Source organism: Sminthopsis crassicaudata, chromosome 3, assembly GCF_048593235.1.
Source record: "Sminthopsis crassicaudata isolate SCR6 chromosome 3, ASM4859323v1, whole genome shotgun sequence".
Classification (NCBI taxonomy): Eukaryota; Metazoa; Chordata; class Mammalia; order Dasyuromorphia; family Dasyuridae; genus Sminthopsis; species Sminthopsis crassicaudata.
Genome location: NC_133619.1, coordinates 44,945,775 through 44,968,159, shown reverse-complemented (window position 1 = coordinate 44,968,159; position 22,385 = coordinate 44,945,775). Strand labels below are relative to the sequence as shown.

The 22,385-nt window shown below is 38.0% G+C and overlaps 1 long non-coding RNA gene across 1 annotated transcript; it reads right to left on the bottom strand.

Moving 5' to 3' along the window:
- Positions 1-2,946: 2,946 nt before the first annotated feature.
- Positions 2,947-22,274, bottom strand: LOC141560371 (uncharacterized). The gene is made up of 2 exons (XR_012487705.1): positions 22,133-22,274; positions 2,947-4,423 (listed from the first exon to the last, which is right to left on the bottom strand). It is a non-coding gene; the product is annotated as an uncharacterized LOC141560371 (long non-coding RNA).
- Between the last annotated feature and the right edge of the window lie 111 nt (positions 22,275-22,385).

The following is a 22,385-nucleotide window of genomic DNA, read 5'->3' as shown; positions in this document are numbered from 1 at the left end:
GAGAGAGAGAGAGACAGAGACAGAGAAAGAGAAAGACGAGAGAGAAAGAGACGAGAGAGAAAGAGACAGAGAGATGAGAGAGAGAGAGAGAGAGAGAAAGAGAGAGAAAGAGACGAGAGAGAGAGAGAAAGAGAGAGACAGAGACAGAGACAGAGAGAGAGAAAGAGAGAGAGAAAGAGACGAGAGAGAGACAGAGAGAGAGAGAGAGAGAGAGAGAGAGAGAGAGAGAGAGAGGAGAGAGAGAGAGAGAGAGAGAGAGAGAGAGAGAGAGAGAGAGAGAGAGAGAGAGAGATAAAGTTTAACTGGGCTCATCAAAGAAGCCTGGGGGGTCTCTCTTTTCAGCATTAATTCTAGTTTAGGAGTCCCACTGTAGATACTTTTTCTGGAATGTTTCCCTTGAAAACAAACAATTGCCTTAGGTAGTGGACTAACATTCCACAATCCCATCTAATCGGGTCTTATTAGAAATACGCAAGCATTAATTCTTCTGCCTTCTTGTCTGAGAAGGAAATGTTTGCTTGTTTTTTGTTCTGTCTGCATAGGGACACTCCACCTATACCCCCTTACCTCCTCTCACACCTAAACGGCTCACCTGAAGACACTGAGTTTGAAATTCATTTACTGGCTCTATTAAGTAATTTCTCAATTAAGCTACGGTGGGTGTGTGAGAGAGGAGAAGTTTAAATGCCGAATCCAACTTGTCAATAACTTGTTATCTTGCCAGAGAAGGATCCTGGTCCCAGAAACTTTACCTGTAGTTTGTTCCCAACTCCCCTGAGTGGTTGAGAAACAGGTAAACAGTAAAATAGGTTTTGGGTGCCTCATCAGTTCTCATTGATCACACATCAGGGCAGAGAGAGGAAGCAAAAATCTCAGTTATACCCTAAAACCTCAAAAACCAGATTTTGAACAAGGATAGAAATTAGGTATCAGGAAACAACAGGAACTAAACTGAGCCATCTTGGCCACATTTATGATAAGGTTTTGTTGTAGGGCTTTTTTAAATTTCCCAAATTATTTTTCAATTAAAAAGAGTGCAATAATAGTAATAATAATCGAAAGGACCCTGTATTTCTTGGGGAAAGGATCTAATTCTCCAAACTCTATTCAGGGAGGAATTTGTCACTGTTAATATGCAGCAAGAGTTAACCAGGTAGATGTAAGGCAAACTGCGGAAAACAGTCTCTAATCCCTGGAAGCACAATTGTATAAGGCAGGGGAAAGATTTAGTAGGAAAATTTACCTGCAGGTTGTCTAGTGAATGTTGAATTAAGTACCTCCCATCTTTCCACATTAACATTTTTTTTTCTCGGAAAGTAGACTCAGCTCCTTTAGAGGGTTGGGGTGTGACTTATTATGGGTAAGCTTGGTATTGGACAACCCTTAATGTTATGTTATGTTATGTTATGTTATGTTATGTTATGTTATGTTATGTTATGTTATGTTATGTTATGTTAATGTAATGTGACTGCCTCTAGCTGGCCCTTTCCTACCTCTTAGGTCTAACCTCAGACTCACAATGTTGCCAATGCCAATCGTTTGACAACTATAGGATCATTTTCTAGCAATAGAAAGTAGACATGAATAGTGAAATGAGAGGGAGTTCTTGGAACTTTTCTGGGTTTTCTCCTAGACCCAGATACTGGGGCCAAGCTTTGATAAACAGTTAAACACTTAACGTCTTCCAGCAACTGTTGCTGAAGCTTAAAAAAAAATCAACAAACCTTTCTTCTCTACTCGCTTCCACCCATGACCCTCTAGCCCTTACTCAGTAGATGGAAATAACTTAAACTCAATTAGGCGAAGAGCTGTTGTGGAGTTTGAAAAGCCCAGAGGTCAGGTTTAGTCTGAGCCCTCACCAAAACAAACTGCAAATAAGTTTGTTTTCACCCAGAGCAGCTGGAGGATGGTTCCTAAGCTCTTCTCTGTCATTGGGGAGGGGGGTTCTTTCCTGAGGGTCCCCCAATCTGTCTAGAGGCAGCTGAGTCCCGGGGATTCTGTTGTCGCATCCCAGAGTTCGAGCCTAATTTTTTTTGTTTAGTCTTGGAGAGGACTGCTGCTCTGGAAAGTTCAGATCTTTCCTCTGTCTCTGTCCCCGGTGTTAGACTTAGGGGAACTGAGTTGGGCTCCCAGAAATTCCCTGTCCCCTAAATAAGCTATCAAGTCCTCTTGGAAAGCTCATGAATCTTTGATTGAAGTCTGTGTGAGGCTCTCCTTGTTCCACGTCATGATATATACAAACTTCCACAAAGACAACTCTGGACAAAAAGAACCACTGTTTAACAAGATCATTCTTGCTTTCAGTTTCATTTCTATTTTCAACTTCCTATTCTTTTGTCCCATGACATGGCGCTTTTTTCCCCCTTGGGGATTCTTTTCTCTTTTTTCTCCATTCTGAACTGTTTTACAGCCATGCTTTGTTACTGTCAGAAAAAAAATGTCTGGAGCTCCCTGGCTCCTAAAGAAGCAACAGAAAAGGAGGGACTGCGACTGCAATGTTGCCCATGCATGCAGAACGTCCCCAATCTGTTTTTTGTGCATTGAGTTGGTGAGGGGGCAGCAGGGAGCTTGCACCCTAGTCTTAGCTCGGACAATGGGAGGCTGGACAGCTGCACACCATCGACAAAAGATTCACCTCTTCTGTCAACTCTGTTTACTTAGTGTTGTTTCTGACCTCTGTGCCACACTTGTTTCGAATACATATGCTTATCAAACCATTTTAATTGGCTTTCTTCATAACATTAGTCCCAGCTCTTTCCTGCATGTGTTTCCAAACAACTTAATTGACTTCTGTAATATTCGTCTTCTTTTGCTGAGTTTTTTTTTTTTCCTCCCCTTCAAACAAGGATGGATATTTGGAAGGTAGAGTCCAAGCGACATCCTTTGTATTGCCTCCTAATCGATCTAGTTTATTCTTTCCCTCCTATCCAGTGGAAACAGAGAATCTACGATTTTTTTAAATTTATTGTTTTAATTTCACAGACACAAGGGTAGCAGAAACCCCCGATGACACTAACAGTAAGATGCCCTTTGAATTGGAAAAGCTAGTTTTGGAAATATGATATACACACACTCTGGGATAAGATACTATCATGTTGTGAACATCCTTTCTTCTTGAAGAGGCCATTGTATGGATACATATATGTTTGAACTGACCTGACAGTTGATGTATGGATGTGTCATTCCTGTTTTTCTAAGCTAAATTTAGACAAAATATATGTACATATATAAGAATGTAATTATTCATTTTTCCAAGCATCTGATATTGAATTTTATTGGCACATTTATTCTTCTGGTATGTGGTGAAGAAAAAAAATGGAGATTCAGTTCAGTTTTAAAATATTTAAACTATGAACATGGTCCCTACAGTGGAAGTCAGAGATCCCGTCTCAACAAGATTGTCGTAAAGACAAGTGAGATTTCATTGTTTTCTAGATAAACCAAAAGGAAGGGACCTCCTACAGGAAGTGGTAGATGACCTTGCTCCATAGTTAAGCAATTGTTCTTCTTAACCATTAAAATACTGCAACTTCTAGCTTTCTACAATTGATAAATTCCTTTCTCCTTTAAGTCTGAGAAAGTGAAATGAAATAGGTAGAGAAGAAGTGCCTAACTTGGGCTTGTCCCAAACTCTGAAAGGGGCTTCCATCTCCCCCACCCCCACAGGTTAACCCACATTCTTTGCATCTTTCTCCAATTCTCTCACCAGGCACAAATACATTTCCAAAGAGGGAGAGAGAGGGATGATTTTTGGTCATTACTTAATCTGATGTCTATACATTTTTTAAAGTGGGGAGACAATACAGTTCTCAAATTCTCAATGAAAGAGAAGTTTGGGAAATTTATCATACTTAAATGATATTTTATTTCTTTCCAAATATCACTGGTAGCCAAGAGGTTGAGGAGAGAAAGAAGTCAAATCAGAATACCTATTCCACTACTACCCAAACGACACTTCTCTAGTTTTCAGTAGGTCACATTTTCTCAGCATTCTCTGACCTTGGGAGCTAAGGGGTGGGAAATATTTTTCATCTGGCCCTGGGATATGGAAGGGTGTGTTTTCAACATTTTTATCACTGCTGTTGTTCTTGAAGCAGACTCTGGGTTAGGGAGGAGGAAATTGCTGTTGTGATTTTGCCTAGGCTTTTATCACCCTTCGCAGGCATTGTTCATGTTGACTGTCTAGTTCAGATATGATGTGGACAGCGCCTCCCTTGAAATGGAAACAGAGGCCTGAATAAAGAAGAAAAAAGTACTTTGTAGTCTGCATCGTCCATCTTTAATTCAGAGACGCATCTATACTCCCGGGAGCGCTGCCTTTGATCTCTTTGATTTTTTTACACCAGATCTGTTATGGACTAAAATTCCTAGGTTTTCCATAGAAACATCTCCATTCCTCCGGAATATTGATGTTTTCTTCTTCCTGGGGGTTATGATATGGTAAATCAGATTCAAAAAAGCCTGGACAATGCCAGCATTCATAGGGCTGGGGTGGATTTTTTTTAGATTCCCCCTCCCTCTTTCTCTCATATCCCTAGATCCCCCCTCCGCCTCTCTCTCTCTCTCTCTCTCTCTCTCTCTCTCTCTCTCTCTCTCTCTCTCTCTCTCTCTCTCTCTCTCTCTCTCTCTCTCTCTCTCTCTCTCGTGCTTTACCTCTCTCTCTCTCTCTCTCTCTCTCTCTCTCGTGCTTTACCTCTCTCTTCATGTCCCCACCATCTCTCTCTCTCTCTCTCTCTCTCTCTCTCTCTCTCTCTCTCTCTCTCTCTCTCTCTCTCTCTCTCTCTCTCTCTCTCTCTCTCTCTCTCTCTCTCTCTTCTCTTCTCTTCTCTTCTCTTCTCTTTTCTCTCTCTCTCTCTCTTCCTCTCACCCTCCTTCTCTCTATCCCTTCCCACTCCTTTTCTTTGTGTTTTTTCCCCTCCCCTCTTCCCCATGAAGCAAAATGTTATTTATTCCGGGTCTCCTTAAGCCCCGTCACTTCAGCTCCCTTTCAACTTGGAGAGAGAACTGACTGGCAGGGCAACAGCAGCAGGTTGCGTTGCCATAGAGACTCACTCTACTGTATAGCTGCAGTAGCAGCAGCAGCAAAGACAGCGGTTTCAAGAGCTTCAGTTTTCCCCACCCCACCCCAACAATGGAGGAGCTTACAAAGCACAGGTTTCTCTGTCTTTTCCAAGCACCAAACCCTTTCCTCTTTAGTAAAGAAATATGATGATCTACAATTGGACAGTACAACAATCAACTCATTTTCATTGTCTGCCTCTCTGCTTCTCTGTCTCTCTGTCTCTCTCTCGCCTGCTCGCTCACTCTTGCCCTCTCTCTCACTGTCTCAGTTTGTCTGTCTGTCTCTGTGCGTGTCTGTTTCTCTCTTTCTTCCTCCCTCTCTCTCAACTCAACTTTTCCACTTTCCTCCTACCTTTGATCTATTAAAAATCAAAAGAACAAAATCAAAAGAAATTTTGGAATGTCCTTGCTGCCAATATACCAAATAAGGTATTTCACACCTAGGACAGGCTCTGTTATAATCATTGATTTAGAGAATGAATATATATATATATATATATAATTCATATATATGTAGAGAGAGAGAAAAAAATATATATATATAATTCATATATATGTAGAGAGAGAGAGAAAATATATATACACATATATATGAATATGTGTGTGAGAGACATCATACATATCTCTGATGTGATAATAATCTATTATATTATGATTAATCTACAGCTCTAGCATTAATCTACCTCCTACATGCACCCATATTAGTCTGCATTGAATTTTTACTGCATTGAATTTCTAGGTATATTGTGCCTCTACACTTCTACAATTGGTAATAGATTATAGAGTTGGAAGGAGATTTGAAAGCTGCTCAATCCATACCTGAGCAATGAATATCTTCTACAACATCTCTAACAAGTGGTTATTCAGTCTCTGACTTAAGACATCCTGTCGCAGGGAACTCACTCACTACCACCTGAGGCAATCACTTTGAGAAGTTTTGTCTGATACTGAACTGAAATCTGCCTTTTTGTTACATTCAGTTATTGATCCTAGTTCTGCCTTCTGGAATCAAGCAAAACAAATTTAATCCCTTTTCCACTTGACAGTCTTTCAAATATTTGAAGGAGGCATAATCTTTAAAATTTCTCTCCTTTAGACTATATACCACTGATTCTTGAACTCATCTTTATATAGAATGGTGTAAAGTCTCTTCCTCATCATGGCAACCCTTCTCATGAAGGGCTCCAGTTTTCTAGTGCACTTCCTTAAACATGATGTGAAAATCTCAGCAAAACACCCAGCTCTAGTTTCAACTGGACAAAGTAAATCATGGGAGGGAGAGGAGGCAGTGGAGAGGGGAGATTCATAAACAAAAGTGACTTTGAGTGACACTCATTTTAAAGATAAATAGTGAGGGCCAGAGCAGTGGAACTGATTTATAAAAAGTCACATGGATGGGATTTAATGAAGAATTCTACTGTGCCATAATATATTATGAGATTATCATCTCCCTCATTCTGAACAAAATGCTTCTATTAGTATTACCTGGGAGTGTAGTAAGATTTAGCTTAAGATATAGCCACAGCAACTTTCAGAGATCACTACTTAGTTTTCAAAGGGCTGAGATCAGTATCCATGTAGGGAGTACACATGGACCAAATTTCATCTCATTGAAGAATTGAAAGGAGGGCTGCCTGAAGTTTTTTTGGCTACTTTGTCACAGTGTTGAATCATATTGATCTTACAGGCCACGAAAGTGGATGAGGATTTAAGGTCATGGCTGTGGGGGCCCAACTTAGCGAAGTTGCTAGGACAACCAAGATCTTTGGGGTCTGAGCACAATAGACCTTACTCATCTTACAGGGCTCCCCAGTGACCCAGCTCTAAGCCAAGCAGGGTTTCACCTGCCTGCAGTGCCAAACCAGCTGTTAGAGAGTGAAAAAAAAGTCTTGAATATCCCAAGGAAAAGGTTGGAAAGATAGTAAAGGAAGAAATGACTAAAGAGCAAATTTCCTATTAACAATTAAAAAAAAACCTGTTTGATTGATTCTAATACCATTTGCCATATGCTGGCACCAAAAAGGAAAATCTTTCAAAGGGCTGGCTACTTTGATATGAGGTTCCAATTGTTTTTCCAAGTTAAAAATGTTTTCCAAAAATTTTTCCTTAGATGAAAAGGATAACTGGGAATGAAGGAGTAGGGAAACAGAAAAATTGGGGGATATTTAGATATAAAAACAAAATATACTGATAAAGAGTTTAAAGTATTTTTCTTGACAAACTGAGCTAGGCAAAATTCTCCTAGTACAATTCACTTATGAGTGAACTTGATTAAGTTCATCTCTCTGGCCTCACTTTCCAGTTCTACAAAATAGAAGAGAGAATTAAATGAGATAAACTCTAAGGTCTCTAAGGTCTCTAAGGTTCCTTTCAGGTCTAAAATTATAATCCTAAAAGAGTATGCCATATAGACCCTCTCAGAGATAGAATCTGACTTCTGATCCTCAAAGTGTTTCATTCAAGGTAAGAGATAGTATAGAGATCAAACTTTTTCTCTCTAGGAATATGAGGGAAGGGTTTACTATAAACTACAAATATAGGAGAAATAGCATTATATATCACGAGAACTTTAGTCATACTGGTTATATAACACTTATGCTGCTAAAAAGAATGAACTCCAAGATTCCTCCAAGTTTATGAACCAACTACCCAAATGGATTACTGGTTTTTTTTCACCTTTCAGCCTCTTATTTTAGCTATATATATATATATATATATATATATATATATATATATATATATATATATGCAGTCCCAGGTTGGTGATTCAGATCAGAATTCAAAGTCAACTGAGGAAAAAGATTATAGTAAGTTGATTCTATATTTGATTACAGCACAATAATCACAATTTCTTCTAAAGCAAAATTAAAATTTTAAAGGATAGCATACCTTTGAAGACTTCCTTTCATCTGAAACCAAATACAGGGGAATTATATATTAAAGAAGGGAATGACCAGAGACCAATTGGCAACTCTCAGAAATTAAGGTGAAAATGAATTTGTTTTGCTAATGTCATGAGAGTGGTGAATTTATAGAAAAATCTTTCTCAAATGTCTCCTTTCCTTATATTCACCATTAAAGTTAAAAAAAAAAAACTATGCAGAATCTACCATTGCAGTTATTTACTACCAGTAAATAGTTATAAAGAGCAACTTTTATTCTTCCTTTGACAATTAGGAAAAGCTATCCCCGTTTTTCTTTAGTACCATTGTTTTTGAGAGTTTGGGATTTTTTTCTTTTTGTAATGAGAATAAATGGAAGATACTTAGCTCAAATAGCATGTTTTCTCTGGTGGTAAAACAGTAAATGACTTTACTTTTCACTTAGATTTTAAGCTACCTAGCACTCAGTACCCAATTTAGTGCCTTGGACATATTTGGCTCCCCTCTTATGTTTGTTGAATTAATCATCATTAAAGAGGGGAAAATAATCTTCAGGGGATGAAATTGGGGCTGGACATATTTGAGAGTGCAAAGAAGAAGCTTGAGTGTTAACTCATCTTGATATAATACCATAAGATTTACAGAACATTTTTCTTATACACTCAATAAGTAGGGTGACATAAGTATTTTCATTCTCATTTTATAAATGAGAAAACAGAATCTGAGAAAGTTTAAATGAATTGCTTAAGTGACACAACTAGGTAGTTTTGAACCTGGGACTCTAAACTAGGGATTGTCTTAACTCCAGATTTATTATTTTTGTTATTATCCCAGGATGCTGATTCAATCTTCAACTCTCATTTTCTCTAAAATATGTGGGAAACACCTTAAAATACACCATTGGTATCTATGTCAAAAGCTAGTTGGTATGAACCATTTGGAAAATACTATATAAAGGTATATATATATGCATTCCTAGTCAAGAAACCTGGATTTTTGTCTGACTATAAATGATCAAAGTATATTAAAGTGTTTTTCAAAACATCAGAACACCCTGACAATTGTGTTTTAGGGATTTGGATTACATGCAGACATAAGGACCTTGACTTGGCATATGAGCTTTTTAAGATAAATAGACACTACCTCTGATATACTAAAATATGTCATGCTAAAGACATTTAATTCAAATCCTTTATTTGGCTTTATTTTTGCTTTCTGTTTCTATGTGTCCAGTGCCTGCGTGTAACCTGGAACACAGTGATATTTAATAGGCTTATTGAATTGAATTGAGTTTACCAGGCCAAGAAAGTAAAACTACTTAGGAAGTAAATGATAAAGTCGAGATTATAACACATAGCCTCCAATCCAAAATGCAGTATTCATATAAGAATGCATTATTTGTATAATCTTATTTTATAAGGGGAAAGAATTTTAAAGTCATATATCATTTATTTCTAATAAAGGGGGGGGGAAAGACATGGGAGCAAATCTCTCATCTCCTTCAATTTCTCAAACTATTAAAATAATTCCCCTTTTCATTTGCAAAAACACAAAACTTGAGTTGGTTGGAAGTCTTTAAATCTACCTTTTGGCCTATAGTTGGAATCAGATGTCCTTTTTTGTTTTGACCTTCTGTCTTCTTTCAGGAACCAAACCCAACCCATAAGTCTGTTTGGCTTATGTGACCAGGTCTGAAGGAAATCCATATAGTAGTCATGGTAATTGGAGCTGAAGCCCAAAGAAAAAGCAGATTTCTAGGTCCTGTGGCTATTTAATATGGTTGAGATTGAAGCCCAAATACATCACTTTTCAAACTGCATGGGCTGGTGCACAAAACACATGAACACATGCATACACATTATCAGCCACTATAAACCAAGAAACAAGAACAAGATTTGCCTTCTCTCTAGAATCAGAATAATAATAAATTAAAGTTTGGGAAAGAGGACTCCAATCCTAAGCCTTATCTTTCACCTTTCCTTCCAATTCCTAGGTCTATTCCAGACATCTAGCTTGAGCCTTAGTGATGATATGATCATATACAATTTTCCAATTGAACTATTGGACCAAGCTAGATTAACTACTTTTCAAAGAGCTGACTTTTTAGTCTTGTCTTAAAAGATTTTTAATTATATAATACACTAAGTTCAGAGCAGTGACCAAAATGAAATGGTTAAAGAGTTCTCTAGCCTGGAATGTAAAGATAGAGGAAGGAAAGATGGATATGTATACACACACACACACTCACACACACACACACACACACACACACACACACACACACACACACACACATATATATATATATGCAAGTGCATATATGTATAGAAATACAGAGACACAACAGACACAGAGAGGCAGAGATGGAGAAATAGAGACAAAGAGACACAAGAGAATGGCCTCATAATCAAGACATAGTTAAGTCATGTCAGAAAGCTTGACATAGTCAAGTCAAGAGTTGAAGTCATGGCCTGATACATGGTTGTTAAAGTCACTTAAAATCTATATTCCTCCAAGCAATTTTCTAAGACTATCAATTACTGATAGTGATCTGTCTGATTGGAGGAAGTTTCTCACTAAGATCTACCTCTAGTAATTGAAAATATAGACCAGTTGAGATAGATGGAGGGGGAAAGAGAGACAGACTCAGATACAGAGAAACAAGAGACAGATAGAGACAAAGTCAGAGAGGTGAAGAGATGTGATGGGAGAGAGTAAGAAATGGAGAGAGATGACAAATGGATAGAGGTTAAGGTGTGTGTCTGTATGTGTGTGTGTGTGTGTGTGTGTATGTGTGTTTAAAAAAAAAAAACAAAACAGAAAAATAGAGGAAGAAGCCAAGTGACAAAGTAGAGAGCTTGCCTCAGAGCCAAGAAAATCAACATTTGCCTACAATATAAATTGATTGTGTTACCTGAGATAAGTGTTTATTCTAGGCAACTCTTTAAGAGTATAAATTACTGATAAGATGACCACCTGAATTTTTTGTTGGATCAGTTTGGCATTTCCTTTTTCAGGTGATTTTTTCAGATAAGGAAACTGAAGCAAATAAGATTAAGTGACTTACTCAAGATCATACAGCTCACAAGTGTTTGAAGTCAGATTTGAACTTGTCTTCTCTGTCCACTAATTGCATCAGTAGAGGGGATTTCTTCAACTTGGGATTCTTATATAAATAAAACCATGAATCCAGTTTCTAATGCTAAAAATAGCTCCCCAGCCTTTCAGTGAGTCTTTTCTATAAAATGTCAGTTCTACTTTAAACTGCACAATTACCAACACTTCCCAATGTGGGTGTGTGTACATATTTTTAGATAATAATAACTGCTGGTGAAAAGCTTCAGTTTGCAGTAGGAGGCCTGGGGTAGTGATGTAGAGAATCAGGAAATGTTCTTAGAATAGGGAAGAAAAGTTTACTCACACAGAGGGCAGGTCCACTCAGATCTGAACCCAGGAAATAACAGAATAACTCCAGGTTAAAATCTAAGTTTTTTAGGGTACCATAGTCTAGCCCCCAACACTCCCCCTAATTTAATCACAGAGCTATACATTCTGAGCCCTCAGTCTGAAGGGACAGCTGGAAGAAGAAAAATAATTATATCAAACTCCTAGATAGGGTTCCTTGTTAGGGCAGTCCTTGGCTAGGTGTTTTCAAAGAGGAATTAGGAGTAGGAGGAAAGTTCCCAATGGCTGCCACTGAAAGTTAACAGGCTAGACTCACTGTGCTGTGTATGGGCCAAATTAATACTGCTTTTACATAATTTGTAGACAAACATAGCATGGCAGATAACCTTACTCTGACCTGAGCAAGTGGTACTCGACTAAACCTTCAATAAACTGGGGTTGCATAGGAAAGGGAGAAAAGGGAGGAAGGAAGTGAGGAAGGGAGCAAAAAAAGAATGGGAGGAATAAGATGGGGAAATTGGAGGGTTCAAGGTTAAAGAAAGAAAGAGAAAGTCAAAAGAGAAAAAAGTCCAAGAAGGGAAAAGGGAAAGAGAAGGGGTTAGTATAGAGATACAGAGACACGAGAGAGAGAGAGAGAGAGAGAGAGAGAGAGAGAGAGAGAGAGAGAGAGAGAGAGAGAGAGAGAGAGAGAGAGAGAGTGTTGTACACTCATACTGTATCTTGAACCATCATCTAAACAAATAACAGCAAGACTGTTAAATTTTTTAAATTTTGAGGACTACAGTAGGTATTAGTGATGCTTAAGATTTATACCCAGAATGGAGTAGGGATAAACTTCAGTGGTACCTTATTTCCATATTCTACTTTTAGATAAATCCCATCTCTATATTAAAAACTTTGGGCAATTTATAAATATAGCTAGCTGCATGAATAGAGGATTATTTATTTGCAAAAATGTTTTAATTGTCTCTTTAAATATTTGAAAGGTATTTCCTAAGTTATTAACTAGAGTACAACATAGTTTATGCCAAAAGCTGTGTGTACTATTGATATTTCATAATAGAAGACATTTTTGATACATAGGAGTTTGTGTGTAGTGTTATTTGTGTCATTTAATGATCTGTGAAGTATATTATATGATAACATGCTATCAGTTCTTATATTGTATTATTTTTGCTATGCACATACTCCCTCTCATGCTAAACATTTTTCAATAAAATCAGTTAATTAACTTTTAATTTATAGTTTTACAAAAGAAAATCAGGAAAAGGTCCTGACATCATTTGCCAGATAATGGAACAATTTCTATTATTACACTATTATTATGATTATAAATTCTTTCCTTCCTTCTCTCCTCCCTCCCTCCTCCTCTTTCTATCTATCTCTGTCCATCTCTGTCTCTGTTTATCTGTCTCTCTCTGTGTCACTCAATTGAATGTACATCATTAAAAGTATTCTGGCAGCTTCTAAAGCACCAAACAATTCTTACAAAGGACTTTGAACTTTCTTTAATAACTGTGAAGAATTTACATGACTCAATTATATATACATGTATATAAATACATATATATAATTATCATGGGAAATCAGACAATTGATGGAGTAAGAAATTGTGAAGGGAAAAAGAAATGGAGGAAGTGAGTGAGGTAAAAAGGAAGAAGGAAAGAAGGAAAAGAGGAAGAGAAGGAAAAAAAGATGGAGAAAGAAGGAAAGCAGGAGGGAGAAAGAATGAGGGAAGAGAGAAGGAAAGGAAGAAAATAAAGGAAAGAAGGCAGGAAGGAGGGAGGAAAAGAAGGAAAGGGGAAAGGGGGAAAGGGAAAAAAGAAAAGAAGGAGGAATGGAAGAAAGGAAGGAAGGAAGGGAAAGAAAAGGAAAGGAAGGAAGGAAAAGAAAAGAAAAGGAAGGAAGGAAGGAAAAGAAAAGAAAATGAAAGGAAGGAAAGAAAAGAAAAGAAAAGGAAGGAAGGAAAGAAAAGAAAGGAGAGGAAGGAAGGAAGGAAAAAGAAAAGGAAAGGAAGGAAGGAAGGAAAAGAAAAGGAAAGGAAGGAAGGAAGGAAAAGAAAAGAAAAGGAAGGAAGGGAAGGAAAAGAAAAGGAAAGGAAGGAAAGAAAAGGAAAGGAGAGGAAGGAAGGAAAGAAAAGGAAAGGAGAGGAAGGAAGGAAGGAAAAGAAAAGGAAAGGAAAGGAAGGAAGGAAGGGAAGGAAAAGAAAAGGAAAGGAAAGGAAGGAAAGAAAAGAAAAGAAAAGGAAGGAAGGAAAGAAAAGAAAAGGAGAAGAAGGAAGGAAGGAAAAGAAAAGAAAAGGAAGGAAGGAAGGAAAGGAGGGAGGGAGAAAGGGAAGAAGTTTGTTTTTTGTTTCTCTTTCACATCAATCCTCTTCAGTTTCTAATCAGCTTAGTTAAAATCATGTTCAACCATAGAAAACCACTACAATCTGACAATTATTTTAGTAGAATTTTTTTACCTTTTAGGACTAAAGAACATTTTTAAATGTTCTTGAGATCAGTAAATTCAGGGGTTATGGATTAAATCAAAACCATCCCTATTATATTTTCACCAATAGAGCTGGAATAGTTAGTCTGCTTTGAGATTATTTTTAAAATCTATATAAAATTTAAAAATAAATTACCTTGGAGGGGAAAGATAGAGAAGGGGATAGATTATCTAGATTAGCTGTCTACATTGATTAAAATAAGCAAACCCTAACTTCATTATTCTACTTCAATTTTGCTACAGAGACAGAAAGAGATTTCGTGGAACTTCTAAAAATATCAAGCCCAAATAACCCGATGTTAGAGCAAAGTCAGAAAAAAAGGTCTGGATAAATAAGTTGAAGCATAGAAGACAATCATCGAAGAAACATTACAGTTCCAAATATGTGCCCCGATCTGGCAATAATTGTCTCATCTAATAATTTTTTTAATATAAAATAAAATATTCTGCTGGATTTTGTCCGAACACTCTACTCTACTACTTGTAGATTAGATTAGCAGTGGTGTATTTTTATTAATAGCGATTTAAATAGCCCATACTCATTTCGGGCTCCCCGGGAAAAAATGGTATACAGATATAGTGTGTATTGTCACCAAAAGTCTCACTCACACACACACACACACACACACACACACACACACACACACATTTGCATGTATCTAGAAATGTTATCAATATTTTACATAATCTCATCTAAAAAGTTTTGTAGTGCTTTTTCCCCTTTATATTGAATTTACAGTTATTTTATGGACTCCCTAATATTAACAAGCTTCAACAATTTGCCTGTGTAGATTTCACAAGATAAATATTTAACAGGAATTTTTTAAAATGGTGGTGGCAAGGACAATATGTATAAATAAATAACACTTTAACCAATAAAACGATAATTGCTCCACTAGATTTTTTTCCCAACTGTTTTGATGAGGTTAATGAATAACTAATAAAATGTATGGGGGGGGGGGGAAGAATCACTTGAATTTAAATATTTAAGTTGGCCAGAATTTGATCTTTACACAAACACATACTTAGACATATTTCCTGCTCCTTTTTAGCTTCTTCTCGCCAAATGCCATCAATTCTTTCTATGCGTTTTAATTTTTTGAAATTGAAACCTTCTGCTGTCTCTCTAACATACACATAACTAATCTTAAAGTTTACTTGTCCTCGACCTCTAGGGGTCCACTTTATGCAATTCTAGGTCACTAAATGAACATGTGTCCACATCAAAAACAACCACAGAGGAGCAAAGCCCAAATCTCTGAGAAGAATTAGCCTGTTTTTTCCAGGTCATAGTAAAGAGTTTGTAAAGCCACCAGAGAAGAATCTCAACGTTTGACAGACGTAGTGCAGGATCCTTCAGCCAGGTACTCTGACTGAGCTCCGAGGAAAAGGGGGTCACATTCCTAATGACTTCTCTTTATAAAACAACTAGTGTTTTCATCAATATCACGGTTAAATTGATTACAGTATAGCAACCTAGTAGGGAAATCCGTTCCCAAGAACTATTCCACTAATTCAATTTCTCTCTAATGATTGCATTTGTAAATGGAAAATCAAAACACCCAGCTTATCAGTCATTCAGGTTCCTGTCAGCCTTGAAGAATTGTCCTTAAATGGTGTTTACCTGCCGCATTGTTAAGCAAAGCGTTCAAAAAGCTGACACACTTCTGTTTGTTGGCTTTTTAAATAGAGACTTAACAATTTCTCGCTTTTCAATAAAAATTTCTCTTCCTTTTACAATCACCTGCAAGGTATTTGTAGCACTTCCTGGAATCTTTTCTCCTAGTGTCAAGCTTATTCCCGAGCTAGATTTTAAGTGTAGTGCTTGATTTTAAGGATCTAAAAAAACAAAAACAAAAACTGATCTTTCCCAAAAGCCCAGACTAAGAACAAGAAACCCGCCGATAAAATACCCTCGGCTTCGACCAACCAAAAGAGGATATATTGTGCTGGCTGAAGATTGTTTACCCCCAAATTTGGAAAGATCGAACACCCAGAAAACATCAACAACAGATAACAATTCAACTGAGTAGGAGGACACCTTCAAATTATGCTGAGTAAAGTTCTGAGAGAGTTCAGTCTTTAAAGACCCGGGTATGCTCGGAACATTTTCGATCCGCGTGGATTTTATCCCTTTGCCATCAAGAAAGCGAGTGTGCTTCCCCTAAAGTTTCGCCCATCCAGAGGAATCTCTCTAATGAAGGATATACTTTCTTATAATTATTTATCACCTTTCTATTTCCCTCAACTTTTCCCCCTCTCTGCAACTCCACCAAACTCGAGATCCGACTCACTGTAGTAAAAAATTTTCACGTCACAGAGCTAAGGAAAGTGTGTGTGTGCGTGCGCGCGTGTGTGTGTTTGGTGTATATATGTGTGTGTATATACATACATATATATGTATATATACATACATATATGTATATGTGTATATATATATATATATATATATATATATATATATATATATATATATATAATGGACATGGCATCGGGACAGATCAATATCGAGTGTATCCTTTTGATCTTCAGGTCCTCATAAGCTCACTGAAATCACGTTGTCACAGCAGTGTGTGTGTACCTACAGCAAGTTCTGATTGTATTGTTTTTAATATAAAGTTTCTACGGAATGTTTCCTGTTACCCGATAAGTCTTTTTCTTTCATCTCAGACTGGGGAGTGGGGGAGATGATATATACACAATTGTCATAAGATCGAGCGATCTAGCAAACTTTTTTTCAAGTTTCTGCCCACGATTCTGCAGTATGATGCTAGCATTTCTTCCCCCACCCCACTCCCGCCCCCTCCCCGGTTCCATCCAGCTCATCCTGGCTCACTATATTCTCCAAGCTCTCTGGGTCTCTTTTCCAAACAGTCTTTTTTCCTATTGTCCTGCATGTCAGCCCTCTTCCTCCTCAGCACCCTACTCCCCCTACTCTTACTTTACCAACCTAACTTATCTTCGTGGCTGAGCCATTTGTAATAGAAACACATTCATGTCCCCATTTTCTTCCTGATCAGACAGGATTCTGTTGATCCTCCCAGTTTTCCTTGACCATGAGTTTTGTCTCCTGACCTTTTTACAGATTTTTTTTTTTAAAGGATCTGCATTCGACATGTAAATGGTCTATTTAACCAGCAACGAGCAATCATCAGACATTAATTTATACGGTTTTTACAAATACCTAAGCTATTTAAAATGCTGAACTGGGTTGTGTGTGGCAGTGAACATCTATCTGTTGAATAGACTGTGTCACACGGTAGCATGCTCTCTTGTCAAGGCTGATTGTGTTTTAGGCAAACATTTGAGCAGACATAAAGGCATGGGTCAAGTAGTGTTCAGTGACAGTGCGTGCTAATTCACCTAGCTAACCAATGGGGCAAAAGTTGCATTTTCTGTACTGGCTCCTGCAGATCCAGGCTCCCAAAACTAGCTCTCTTTTGACCCACTCCTTTCCCTCTGCCGACTGCAGATGCATTAACAGTAGAATTGGAGAAAAGCTAGTTGGTTTGAAGACTTTAGAACGATTTCGCCGAGGAGCTGGCCTGGCACGTGTTTATTTCACGCTCCTCTGTCTGAAAAAAAAAAAAAAAAAAAAAAAAAAAAAAAAAAAAAACGGCTGCCTCCGAAGGTAGCAGGTTGCTGCTGGGTGGTTAAATAAAGGACCCTAGGCACTGGTGTCTGGATCTCTGAGCTGTTACACACGCGGCAGTCCCACAGTATTGTCCCGTCCCCACGAACAAAATCACAGAGCTTCAGGTTAGTGACAGGAAATTACACTTGAAACTTCACTGATGAGATGTGTGTGTGTGTGTGTGTGTGTGTGTGTGTGTGTGTGTGTGCCTGTGGGGGAGGGAGGGAGGAAGAGAGAGTGCTCGATTTGGAAACTGAGTCTTCAGTTGCATTACTAAGGAGCACTTTCCTTGTTATCTAGAAAAAAAAAATAAATCAAGGTTTTAGGGATGAAATAACCCTCCCAGAATAATTTTCTGTACAACACTGATTAGAAATCTTTTTGGTTACTTCCCTAATCTTCCAACACAAATATGGACAGATTAAAATAAATATATGATGGCATGTCAGACTAGAAAATGGAAGCTAAGGATTTAAAAGAAAAAAAGAAAATTAACATTTTTAAATGTGGGAGAAAGGATTCTCAATTAAAGCCAGATTCCTTAACCATTTGTTAAGAAAGAATGAGTTGTTTTGTTTTGTTTTGTCTTTAAAGAAAAGTTCCATGTATTTTTGGTTGGATTTTTTTTTCTTTTCCACAAACCCACAGCTGTGCTCTTATGCAATCAAGTATGTTTACACGTGCAAAATTCATTGCTGGGAGTCCAGCAAGCCCCCAGCCTCCTGCTGCAAAGTCTGAACCAGCCCAAGGCAAGGGGAAAGCGGGACTTGTTGCCTCAGCAGTCCCCAGCCGAGTTCACAACACACCCCCCCTCCCTCATCCACTGAGCTGAATCTGGGAGCCCCTGGGACAACTCTTAACAGTCCCCAGGAGAATCGCCTGGACTTGAAACGTTGGAAGAGACAGACAGACGGAAACAGAGTCACAGAAACAGAGAGAGACAGAGAGAGGGAGAGACAGAGAGAGAGGGAAGGAGGGGGGGAGGGAGGAAGAGAGAGAGAGAGAGAGAGAGAGGAGAGAGAGAGAGAGAGAGAGAGAGAGAGAGAGAGAGAGAGAGAGAGAGAGAGAGAGAGAGAGAGAGAGAGAGATGAGAGAGAGAGAGAGTTAACAACAGTGCCTGAATCCTCCTGTTAAGTTTGTGGTCAACTCTCCCAAGTGCATTTCTCTTATCTCAGAACCCCAACGATAAAGCAGAAGAAAACAAAACTTACCCCAACCTGCCACAAACACTACATTTGGGGCGTCCTTTTTACCCTTTGATTCTTCCTTTAGGGTTGTCGATTTTTTTTTTCCCTGGCTCCTTCCAGAAATCTACATTAAAACTAGCTAAAGTCAAAACTTTTTTCCCCTCCTTCAAATCTCTTCAAGTGCAATCTGCCTCAAATACCTCGTCTTTCTTTACAACTCACTGGCCACGATCCTCTAAACACCACCTGTGCATCTTCGCAAGCTTTAAAGTTTTGTGTGTGTGAGTGTGAGTGCGTGTGGGTGTGTGCGTGTGAAGTAAGTTGCTTTAAAAGACACCGTTGTCATTCAGAGTAATAAAAGTGTTGCCCTGATCTTTGGTGTGATGTTTATACATGCACCTCTCATTTCAGTTAACTTTTTAAAGATGAGAAAATCTGCAAGCTTAGTTTCTGGAGACTTCTCGTTATTCATCTGTTTAGTCGCCTTAGCTGCACAAAAGAGTATCAGCGGCGTTATGAAAAATGGCCTAAGCCTAGAGAATGTCACAGTGGTCGACTTATTATTTTAGCCCTTCTTAAAAAAAAAAAAAAAAAAAAAAAAAAAAAAAAACTCAGGGAAAGTTTGCTTTTGATGAATTCAATAAAAGCAGAGCTGCAACGGAAGAGATTTTAAGCTAAAATCATACAGCATGGGGGCAGAGCTTAAAACAGCCAGATGGCCAAAGGTAGACTAGAGCTCTCTGTTTCAAAAACCCAGATATAGAATTACTCCCAGTTGAGCTTCTTAACTTATTTAATCCTGAGTATATCTTTATGTTTTTCAATTGATTTCTTTCCCCCACTTTTCCCCCCTTCCTTTTCCCGGCGACTTTTTCTCCCTCTTTCACAACTAAGTTTCTGGTTAGACTCTGTTCTTGAATTTATAGAAGTCACTTCTCAAGTTTCTCCTTTTTATTAGTTAAACTTCCGAACAAAGCTAAGCACCTCCAGATTTCTTCATTAGCCAGAAAACCCCCCCTTTTCTTTCCTATCTTACTGTTTAGGATGAGTATTCAAATTGGACTGTATTTGATAGATGAACTAGGTGAACCTTACATTTCTGAAAATGAGGAGTACTGATGCTTTTACTAGCACCCCAGGGCAAAAAAAAAATCCAGAGTAAGAGCTCAAGTTCACCCTTCATCAACTTCCTCTTGATAAAATCACCTGCTTTGATGAGAAAAAAGATGTAATCAGTTGCCTCTCCATTCTCAGATAGTGTTTGATATATGTCCCTTTTTCCTCCCCCATTCTCAAGTAGGTTTCTGAGAGCCAGAAAAATCATAATCATATTAATTCAATGTTCTATAGCGTTTTAAACTTTACAAGGCACTTTGCTCATAATAAATCTGGAAGTTAGAGAAACTCACAAAGTATAATTGAAAAAAGATGCATCTAGAAACAGGGGAAGAGGGGCGATGGAGTTCAGCTATACGGATACCTTGATTTACAAAATATTGCAGAATGCTGACTGCTCAACAGGGGGGAAAAGGACAAATGAAAGAAGATAAATTACTATGTGAGATTTAACGACCCTCACCCTAACCCCTCCTTTAACAGAGTTCTGAAATAAATGAGATGACCACTCTCATCTAAATTGCTGGTAAGTCAACTCCACCCATCTCCTAGCCTTAATTGGGAGCAATATGAACCCGACCAAATAGGTCAATCTATGATGGAAGGAAAAGTGGAAGCACCCCCTGCTCCCCCAGCAACCAGGTCTTGTACACTGATATTAAACCCTATAATAAAATTAATCTAATATAATCTAATATAAAACTTCTATAAACCCTAAGGAAAAGGTATTACCTGATTTTAACGTTACAAGTTGGAGAAGCAACTAGCTAGCCCTAGGTCACTATTTCCGAAAGATACTGCTTAGAATCTTGAATTTGCAAGCTTGAATTCAATTTCGTCGTTACTTCCTCCTAATGAAAGTGAGAGAGAATCCCAAAGGAAGTACATACCTGCAGGATTTGGGTCCTAGGTGTTCAGGAAAGAGTCTTAGATAACAACTTAGAAGATCTGGACCTCAACATGGCTTAACCTACTAGTTATATGATTACATCTAACTCTTCATTTGGCCTCAATTTCCTCATCTGAAATATGATAAAGATGGCCTATTCGATGTCAATATGCACTAAGATGTTGAAAGACAAACCTTCCCAAACCTAGAGATGTTTTGTTTTGTTTTTTTTCCTTTTATAGGGGTAGAAATAGAAGATATATTCTGTACTAAATGGTTATCTGGCTTTTGGCTATCCTCCAGAAGGAAATATGTGTACCACTCCCCAAATTTCAAGGACTTTAAAAACCTCTGACTTTTCTCACCTAATCCCACCACCTGCTCCACATATTCATTCCATTGCTTTGCCCTTGGCCCAATCCAAAGTTTCTCTGTTACTCTTGTCAGAGTTCTTTTTTTTTTTTTTTTTTTAAGAAGTGTGCAATACTTCTGTGGTTGACCCGAAGTCAATCTATTTATTTAATGACTCTCACCACAAACCCTGAGGGAACCTGAAAAACATTTCTTTTTCTTATTGAGATACTGTATATCTGAAACAAACATCCAAGATTATTATTGCTGTAAGAGTCCTGTCTGGTTTCCATCTTATCCATCCATCTATACCTAAAAGATGGTGAAGAAAAGCTACAAAAGAAGATTGGAGTTGCCTATTTCATTTCCAACCTTTCTCTTATCAGTCATCCAAAAACTGAAGAAAGGTTCATGATGCCCACTGCTACCCAAGTATTTGATTGAGTGTTCCTCACAAAAGTCAGACTTTCCCTAGCAACTTCCCTTCTCTAAATTGAATTTCCAGAAACTGAGATCAACAGGATACTGTCTTTTTAGACAATTTCTCTTGTGAGGAACAGAGGGATTCTAATAAAAAAGTTTGAGAGATTAAGGTTTGATGTTTCCTATTTTGTTTGTTTTCCTAAAAGCAAAGGACAGAGGTCTAACTATTCCTTAATTTCAGACTGAATGGTGGGAAGCTTTCTTTACCTTCCAACTGAGTAGTTTGACTAAATTTGACTAAATTCTTTTAGCCAAATGCCATCACAAACGTCATTATTGGATCCAAAAAAGTAGCCCTTCCCTAGTATTAAAAAGATTTGATAAGTCCCTTCCCCTTCCATTTTCTCTTGTTCTATGAAGACTCAAGAAGCATGTCTGTATGAAGGAAAAGACTTTTAGTTTAGAGACTTCCCATCTCTTTGTTTTTACCCTTTCTGCCTAATTCTCCATGAAAACCCAAATCTATATAGAGCTATCAGAAGGTGTTAGGGTGGAGAGCATCGATGGGATAGTGGTCCGGGCTGATATTTTCTAAAAATGCAATCGACAACTAGGACAAGCTAATTTGGGTCTCTCTTAGAATAGAGCTATTAATTGCCAAGAACCAAGGTGAACCATGCTGTGTGCTTCCTACCTGTTTTAAATAAAATTTTAAAAAACACTGCAAAGTTGCACTTCCAGTCTTGAATGACAACCGAGAAACTCACGAGTGAAACAGTTCTTGTGAACACTTTGCCACGCCCACCCTCAAAGGGTCTTTGGCCAACTTCTAACTGAAACGGTGTAACGAAAGCACTGCCAGGTGCGCACGTGAGCTAACAGACTTTTCCAAAGTAACCACAAACTATCTGAGTTTGCTGTTTCTAAGATTTTGTTTCTTCTGTGGG